The sequence below is a fragment of the Pongo pygmaeus genome, chromosome 2, assembly GCF_028885625.2.
Source record: "Pongo pygmaeus isolate AG05252 chromosome 2, NHGRI_mPonPyg2-v2.0_pri, whole genome shotgun sequence".
In the NCBI taxonomy this organism is placed as follows: domain Eukaryota; kingdom Metazoa; phylum Chordata; class Mammalia; order Primates; family Hominidae; genus Pongo; species Pongo pygmaeus.
This window is the reverse complement of record NC_085930.1, coordinates 165,987,418-165,996,158: the sequence shown is the minus strand read 5'-3', so window position 1 is coordinate 165,996,158 and position 8,741 is coordinate 165,987,418.

Here is an 8,741-nt window from a genome sequence, read left to right as displayed (position 1 = left end):
TAGGACTGAGTATAAAGGAATAAATGTTTTACCAGGCCAGATCACAGAAGTGAAAATCTTTGTGTAGAGGTGAGAGCTGCTTCATACGACATCAGAGAGTTTGAAGGTTATAGTTCTCCTGCCTACCAAGAATATCTGATTAGAAGCTTTTTAAACTTTGCCTTAGTGAAGTTAAAGACTCTTTAATAAATTGCATCTTTAATTAGAATAAGAACAAACCAATCATATTACATGAACCAATAGAGAATGATAAAACAGTCCTAAAAGAAATGGTTTTCTAATGGAATCAGGATTCATATGCAAACCTTTTCATGCTGCAGACTTTTTTGAAAAGGCCCGATTTCATTCCAATAGTATTCACAGCTGAGAAATATCTTTTAAAAATATAGCATGATATCAAGTTACTTTAATAGTTTGCAAAATGCTCTCAAGAATTACCTAAAAATATGCAGTTTCTGTGATACCATAGATGAGTTCATCTAAAATTGTTTGATCTTCAATTAAAAACATAAACACGCTTGGATATATTTGGACTCAGATATTGCCAGAGTTTCCAGATTTCATTGTTCAAAGGTATTTCATAAATATGAAAAAATGTGTTCAGAAGGCGTCCATCTGATTGGGTATTCAGGCTTACAAAGAAAGTAATTACAGGGGCAGAGACTGGGAGTCAGCCCTCATTCATCTCAATTCTCTCTCACATATCAGCATAGCTTGACCTTGATTTTTTAGATGCAAGTAAAGGACATTGATGTAATTCAAATAAATTAGTTTCTTTCAAATATCCTGAGGAGTCTGGAATCTGACATGACAGACTTGATGGACAAAAGCCTGAAGGAGAACCAACTCTGAAGTCGTCATAGTGGTTCTAAAAACAGTGTCTTTCCTTCCTATTGACCTAAATTTTCATCTTCTTTCTAGGGAACATTTGCTTGCCAGGTCCTTGGAAAAGGTCCACCTGTCGGCTTCTCCTCTCCCTTCCTTCTCTTCTGTGTTTGCGTCTTCCATTGAGATTCCCACCAGGGAATGTCGCTGCCGCCATGGCATCCTCTGGTCAGCTGAAGTGACCTTCAACCTTCCTTGCCTTTCTCTGAGGGCAGGGGCCTTGCTTCTCCCATTAACAAAGCACTTTCGGGCAACTTTTAGGTTTCTTCACGGTTGATTAAACTGTGTTTATTTAGGACCCTTCTCCTCTTTCTGTGTCCGGCTGCTGACCTTTCTGCTGGTTCATTGTTGGAGGAGAAGGCTCACAGGGCAGTCTATCTGACTGCTTGTTAGCAGCTTTGGTAAAGATTTTGTTCCTGGAAAATGTTTAGCCTGTTGAAATACTAGTGCATCTTCAAAGCATATGACATTTTGCTTGGATAGTGTTCAGAGTTGCTGTTACTGGGTAAGGCCAGAAGCATGTGAAAGAGAAAAACGTGAGGTAGCCTGTGAGCTATAACTGCTAGCATCTCCCTTGAACCTGGTGCATGTTGATCATCTTGCATGAAGCTCCATAAGGCTTCACTTGGTATGTTGTGGTTCTTTTTTTTTTTTTTTTGAGCTGGAGTCTTGCTCTGTCCAGGCTGGAGTGCAGTGGCGCAATCATGGTTCACTGCAGCCTTGAACTCCTGGGCTCCTGAGCAGCTGGGACTATGGGTGCGTGCTGCCACACCCACAAAAAATTTTTTTTTAATTTTTATTTGTTTGGAAACAAGGGTTTCCTTATGTTGTCCAGGCTGGTCTTGAACTCTTAGCCTCAAGCAATCTTCCAGCCTCAGCCTCCCAAAGTGCTGCGATTACAGGCATGAGCCACCACTCTTGGAGATTCTTAATAAGAGTAGATGGACATGGTTTTGTTGCTTGGAAATGGGAAGAAGAGAGAAAATGAGGCACAGAAAGTTTTGTTGAGTGGCCAAAAGATAAGCCAGGACAAACACCTTAAGCCAGAATTCCATTTTTGGAGATTCTTGTCTGTAGGACAGCGAACACCCCTGCTGCCACCCTGCCCTAGGTTCTCAGGCAGGCTCTGCTCCCCAGTAGCCCCCACACTCCGAGGTCCAGCCAAATGCCAGTTCCACCACATGCAGACATTAGTTCTTTCTCTAAGCACCATGACATGTACTTGCTATACCTCTCAGAATGGAATTTTTGTGTTTTGCTTATTTGTGTGTGAATCTTATCACACTGGCTTGATTGCAAGTGCTTGGAGTGTGAAATGTACCTCTGCATTCCCAGAAGCATGTGGTACATATTTTAGTGAAAGCAAATGGATAAATGGAGGTGCAGATTGATGCTGTCCCTAGTTCTTCTCTTTAATGCCACCTACTCACTTGGATAACTTGCCCTCCCCATTCCTCACACTATGCTCAGCTCCCAGCTTCTGCAATTGGTTTGGCCTTACTCTGTAGTTTGGTTATTTGTCCATCTCACCTTTATATCTCTGCCTAGTCATTGTTACCCATCTTAGATGATAAACTCTTAGGGGACTGAGGTTCCACTTAACTCCCTTTGTCTACCGCTTGACAAAAACACAGGGCATGACTAAACACTTAATGGACTTCAGAAGATGATACTTATAATCAGAGAAGTGAATCACTAAAGCTGATTGTCCATCCTCTCAGAATGAAGGTTAAATGGTTCAGGACTTTGTGAAGTTCTTAGTCACCATTGCCCCCTTCCTCATTGTGAATCTTCCCCTATACATTTTGTTTAGCTGCAGGCTAAACTAAGAATAATATTTTCTTATTCTTAGAAAATAAGATTAGAAGACTGCTTCTAAAGGCCAGGTTTCTTAACAGCAGCATGTTGACATCTTGGGTTGGATAATTCTGTCGTGGGGGCTGTCGTGAGCGTTGCTGGACATTTTGCAGCATTTCTGGTCTCTACCCATAGATGCCAGTAGCATGCCCCACCATTTTTAGACATTGCCAGAAGTCCCTAGGGTGGGGTGGGGGAGCAAAGCCCCTGGTTGAGAGCTACTGCTTTAAGGGATAAAGGTGGAAGAGGGAAGCCATGGAGGAAAGGAAATGATGGTCATAACTAGGTGTTCTTCTTCTCTTTGGAGGTTTTTGGTTTTTTTTTTTAAAAATGAAAGCAGCATGGTGTTCTGCTCTGACAATTGGGAGAGGAGAGTCTTCCAAATGCATTTAAATTATACAGCATTTCACCACTTTGCCCTTTTCCTCCCCTTAGGGGCTATTTTTTTTTCACCATTACCACTAGGTTGGACCTGCTTTCTGTGGCTTGATCCCATCTTGTTTTAGGAATAGCTTTCTGGAAGCTCTGACGGGCACATGATGACTTGCTGGGAGAGGCACCAGCGGGCTGCTTTGCTGTCCCAGGGCCCGGACACTGCCCTCATGAGGATACTGTGTTTAGGACTCTGCTTCTCCATTTTGCTGATCTGGGAACTAGATTTTTTTTTCTTTTCCCTATGAATTAGTAAGCCACTGGGAGCAATAATTCACCAAAACTGGACTCACCAGACACTGGGCTGCACACCAGACTATTACAGTATTGCTTTAAAATGCATATCCCCAGAGCCCTCACCCGGAGTTGGAACGTGGGCAAGCAGCATGAAATGTGGCCCAGAGTGCACGTAGGGCCCCAGGCCAGCAGGCCCCAGCCCTGGCCCTGGTGTCTGGCCCTTTCTGTCTCAGCTGCCAAGGGGATGACCTCTGTGGCCAGGAGAGGGTGGGGCAGAGAAAAAGCTGGGATTTAAGAGAAGAGTGAGAGCTTAAAGATGTGCACGATCTTTAGAAATAATTTGCGGTGTCTGCTTCAGTGAATGTTGGTGTCCCAAGGCAGAGTGCCAGTTGTTTCCGGTGGACACCTTTCCAGAGTGGCCTTCGGTTATCAGGATGACTGAAGAACTGTAGTAGCTGTGGCAGAGGTGGAGTCAGGACAGAGGGCGTTGGGTGATTTCAGGAGCTATTCTCGCCAGGCTGTGGGAAAGCCTGATGAAAATGCTCTGCTTCTGTGCGGAGCTCATCTCCCTAGAGATGGGCACAGTCACTTCTGCCCTGAGGGGGAGCTGCTCTCTGGCTGAAAGGGGCTGTTCCTCCCAGGCCCAGGCACTGGTTCTGCAGATCCCCCAGCCCTTCCTCCCTTGTAGACCACCCTTCTTTGTCATCACACTCTGTCATCACAGGCCCTGTTCATTTATTTATTATTTTGGACAGAGTCTCGCTCTGTCACCCAGGCTGGAGTACAGTGGTGCGATCTCGGCTCACTGCAACTTCTGCCTCCTGGATTCAAGAGATTCTCCTGCCTCAGCCTCCTGAGTAGCTGGGATTACAGGCACACACCACCATGCCTGGCAATTTTTTTCTTTTTCTCTTTTTTTTTGTATTTTCAGTAGAGATGGGGGGGTTCACCATGTTGGCCAAGCTGGTCTCGAACTCCTGACCTCAAGTGATCTGCCCACCTCAGCCTCCCAAAGTGCTGGAATTACAGACGTGAGCCACCATGCCTGACCTATATGCCTTTTATTTTTTTTCTTTTTTTTAATTTCAAGCGTCTGTTCACCTGCATTTGCTAACTCGGTGAATGATCTCCTGCATTCTAGGTTTGTTTAGCAAAGCTCCCAGAACCTAGAGATCAGCAGGGCTTTCTTCTGAACAGAGCTGCAGCCTCTTTGCTGCCCCTGAGCTAGAGCAACCGGTCACGAGTGTTCTCTAGGTTTGTCCCTTGCTTTACCCTGTGGGATATTCCTTCTCTGGAGATGTTTTCTCTTTGATTGTAGCTAAAGCTGACAGATGTTTCTGCTAAGTGGATGGTGAACGCCTTTGGAAAGTTCGTATTTCTCCCAATAGAGAGGCAGGAAAAAGAAAGGAACATTGTGGTCTCCATGTTTTCAACCAAGGAAAGTGAAAAGCGGAAAGCCATCTCTTTTTCTATGCTGTCTGGGTGCCTGGTTCTGTCTTTTGAGCCCTGCCCATCTTTTGGGTCCTGGCCAGAGCACATCTCTGCTGGGCTGGCAGCAGATCCTCAGGATGTGGAAATGCATTGGCTGGACCTGTTTTTGTGTCAACGAACCAAGTGGGGCATTAAGCTAACCACACGGAGAGGCCCTTTTCTCCCCTTGAGTCATTCTCACATCCATTGCTGGGCCTTTGTCAGAGAGTCCTTTGTCACTTTTGAAAATGTTATTTCTTAGGAAATAAAAGAACAGTATGGCCATGGTTAGTTTTGCTGGTAAGTTCTATTACTTGACACACAGTTACTGTAATAGAAAAATACGAATCTGATCAGTGTGTTAGGAGGTCTGTTACTACCACAACCATCATCGTTGTCCCCAAACACCACGATCCTGTACTTCAAAAGCATGTTCTTCAAAAGCCATTGTTGTTGGGGAAACAGGACAAACTGTGCTTGTCTAATGCTGATTTCCTCTAAAAACGAAATAGAGGAGAATGAAATGAAGCCGTGCAGTTCCAACAGAGCTCTCTGCAAGTGTTGTTTCCATACTGGTGTGTTTTGTCACTGATTTTGGTCAGGGATGTTCAGATTTTCTGTTTGCATTTAATTTGCATTGCTTTTTGTTCAGCCCTATATAGGTCAACATTCTTCACACTCATTTAAGTTAAATGTGCCTCCTTAAAGGTGTCTCCGCATCTTCTGAGGACATGAAAAGATGCAGGTCAGGGATTTGACAATGGGGTTTTGAACCCCAAGGATCAGCATGGAGCAGCTTTCTGGATCAGTAATTCTACTGATAAACTTTTGGGAAATGTTGTTTTTATATTAAGTGGTGGTGTAATAATGGAGTTGAGTGCTTAATTTGCATGAATTTTAAAGATAATGTTCAATGCATTGAAAATATTTAATGCTTATAACAGGTGCCATAAGTGATCCCCTCAGACTCCTGAAGTGGGTAGAATTATGAGTCGAATTGTGTCCTCCCAGAATATGTTGAAGTACTAATCCTATCCCCCAGTACTTCGGAATGTGAACTTATTTGGGAATAGGGTGATTGCAGTTGAAATTAGTTAAGTTTAGAAGAGGTTACGCCGAAGTAGGGTTGGCTCTAGTTCAATATGACTGGTGCCCTTATGAAAAGGGGAAATTTGGACACAGCCATGTGCACAGGGAGAACACTATGGGAAGATGGAGGCAGAGATCAGGGTGATGCTTCTGCCCGACAAGGAATGCAGAAGAGTGCCAGAAAACCACCAGTTAGGTAAGAGGCCTGGAACAGATCCTTCTCTCACAGCCCCGAATTTTAGACTTTTGGCCCCCAGAACTGTGAGACAATAAATTTCTCTTGTTTTAAGGTACTCAGTTTGTGGTACTTTGTGATGACAGTTCTGGCAAACTAATACACGTGGCCATTCTCTTCTCTTGCTGAGGGTGCTTTATTGACAGAGCTTGAGGAACACTGAACTGGGTCATGGAAAAAGCTTAATTTTGGAGTCCAGAGAGCCAGCTTTGGATTCTGGCCATGCCACCTACAAGTTGTGTGTCCTTGGGCATGAATCCAAATGTCCTATTATGAGCATAAGCAGGAGGGTGCATGTAGTAACGCCAAGAATGGAACCTGGCAACCTGGTGGGTTCTCAATGGATGCTATTCTCACCTTGCCTTTCCCTTCTGAGCATTTGTAATCTAAGAGATGAAAAGCTCAGAGCCTGGAAAAGTAAAATGCCTTGTCCTCAGTTACACTGTGAGTCGCTGCAAGGCTGGATATCAAGTCCAGGCCACCTGATGCCACACCTGCTCTGTGGTTACCCTTGATGTAGTCTTTGGTGATCCTCATGTCCCCATTATAAAAATTCCCCACATATTGTGTCCTATAAAGAATTATAAAGGAGAATCTCTAGGGCCCAGATGCAGTTTCTACCATTAAGTGAAAACCTGCTCCTGAAAGGTTCTTGCACTACCCCAAAAGCCTTTGTAACAAAATAAATGCCCCAATGTCATTCTCATTTTTTACATATTCTTGACATGTAATTGTTAGCATGAGTAGATTATTGGCTCATGAAAACTTATATTTTATTAAAAGGCATTTTGCAATGTTCCTTATAGGAAAAAAGGGTTTGCATCTTTTAAGAAGGAACCAATCAGAGTCAGAGGGTTGATGGAGGTTGTGAAAACTGCAGAGGCCTGTCCTGCAGGAACACAATCTGGTTGCATGGTAATGAGGCATAATAAACAAGGGATTCAAGCAAAGCCACTGGTGGTGACTAATTCCAGATGCTAGGTGGCATGCATGCATTACATCTTTTTAACAGAATAAAGCCACGGAGGAGAAATCAATTTGCAGATTCAGGAATGTTGCCGAAGTTATGTTCCAGTATCGATAAAGATCAAGGGCTGGAGTCCAGCCTGCATGGATCCTGCCTACCCTGAGGAAGTCACACACACTCTGGAAAGAGCTACAGATCTCCTTCTCCAAAACATACCCCAATACACCTCCCTACAAAATGTTTCAAATAATTACCAGGGGTTCAGCCCCTCTCCCAGGCTCCCTTCAACTCACTCTTAGGTCCCTGAATTCCAGGTTAAAAACCATCCGCATTTCCCTTATTGGCCTCCCTCAAAAACCAAAACCAAAACAAAACAAAACAAAAAGAAAAAAAATTAAGTCCTAGCTTAAAGGACATTTTATGAGTTCTCTTTTATTTTTTGTTTTTGTTTTGTTTTGTTTTGTTTTGAGACGGAGTATCGCTCTGTCGCCTAGGCTGGAGTGCAGTGGCGCGATCTTGGTTCACTGCAAGCTCGGCCTCCCGGGTTCATGCCATTCTCCTGCCTCAGCCTCCCAAGTAGCTGGGACTACAGGTGCCCACCACCATGCCTGGCTAATTTTTTTTTTTTTTTTTTTTTGTATTTTTAGTAGAGACGGGGTTTCACCATGTTAGCAAGGATGGTCTTGATCTCCTGACCTCGTGATCCACCCGCCTTGGACTCCCAAAGTGCTGGGATTACAGACATGAGCCACCGTGCCCGGCCCATGACTTCTCTTTTATTTAATCACCAGAGGCAACTCAGAAAAAAAATCATGTGGCCTGGAGCAAAGAATAATCATCGATACAGTAGTATTAGTGGGAGAAACTAGAAACCACGGTTTATTGAATGAAAAGATCTATCAGAGTCTGGACGCCTGGCTGGGTTTTAGGCTCTTTCAAACGTGTGGTCATGTGAGCATGAGTGAACTTCTCTCAGCCTCAGTTTCTCTATGAATGCCTGCAGAAGTCACAGCACCCACCTCAACGGCTGCCTTGTGAGCAATAAATAACACGTAGATCTCAAATCACCATGTGAACTGTCAATGAATAGAAAGCGGTATTATTCATATGAAAAATAAACTTAGTGACAAAAACACTTAAGCATTTATATTTTTTAGAACTTTGTTCTAAAATTTGAGAATTTTAATACATTGTAATAAAAAATATATTTCAGGAAAAAACAAGGGAATGCAAGATTTGATCCTATTCTATCCGTGTTTGAATTTTTATGTCTAGAGGGAAAGCCTAACCTAGAAATTGCAAACCAGTCCACAAGTGTGTTGTTTCATCTGCAGAGTGTTAAGCAAGCTTTGTTTTGTTTGTTTTTTAAATAAATTGCCAACATTTAAAACTGTAAGATTTTCCCATTAAACAAACCCTGAGCCAGGTGTGGTGCACACCTGTAGTCTCAGCCACTTGGGAGGCTGAGGTGGGAGGATCGTTTGAGCCCAAGAGTTCAAGGCTGCAGTGAGCCATGATTGCACCACTGCACTCCAGCCTGGGTGAGAGAGTGAGACCCTGTCTCAAAAA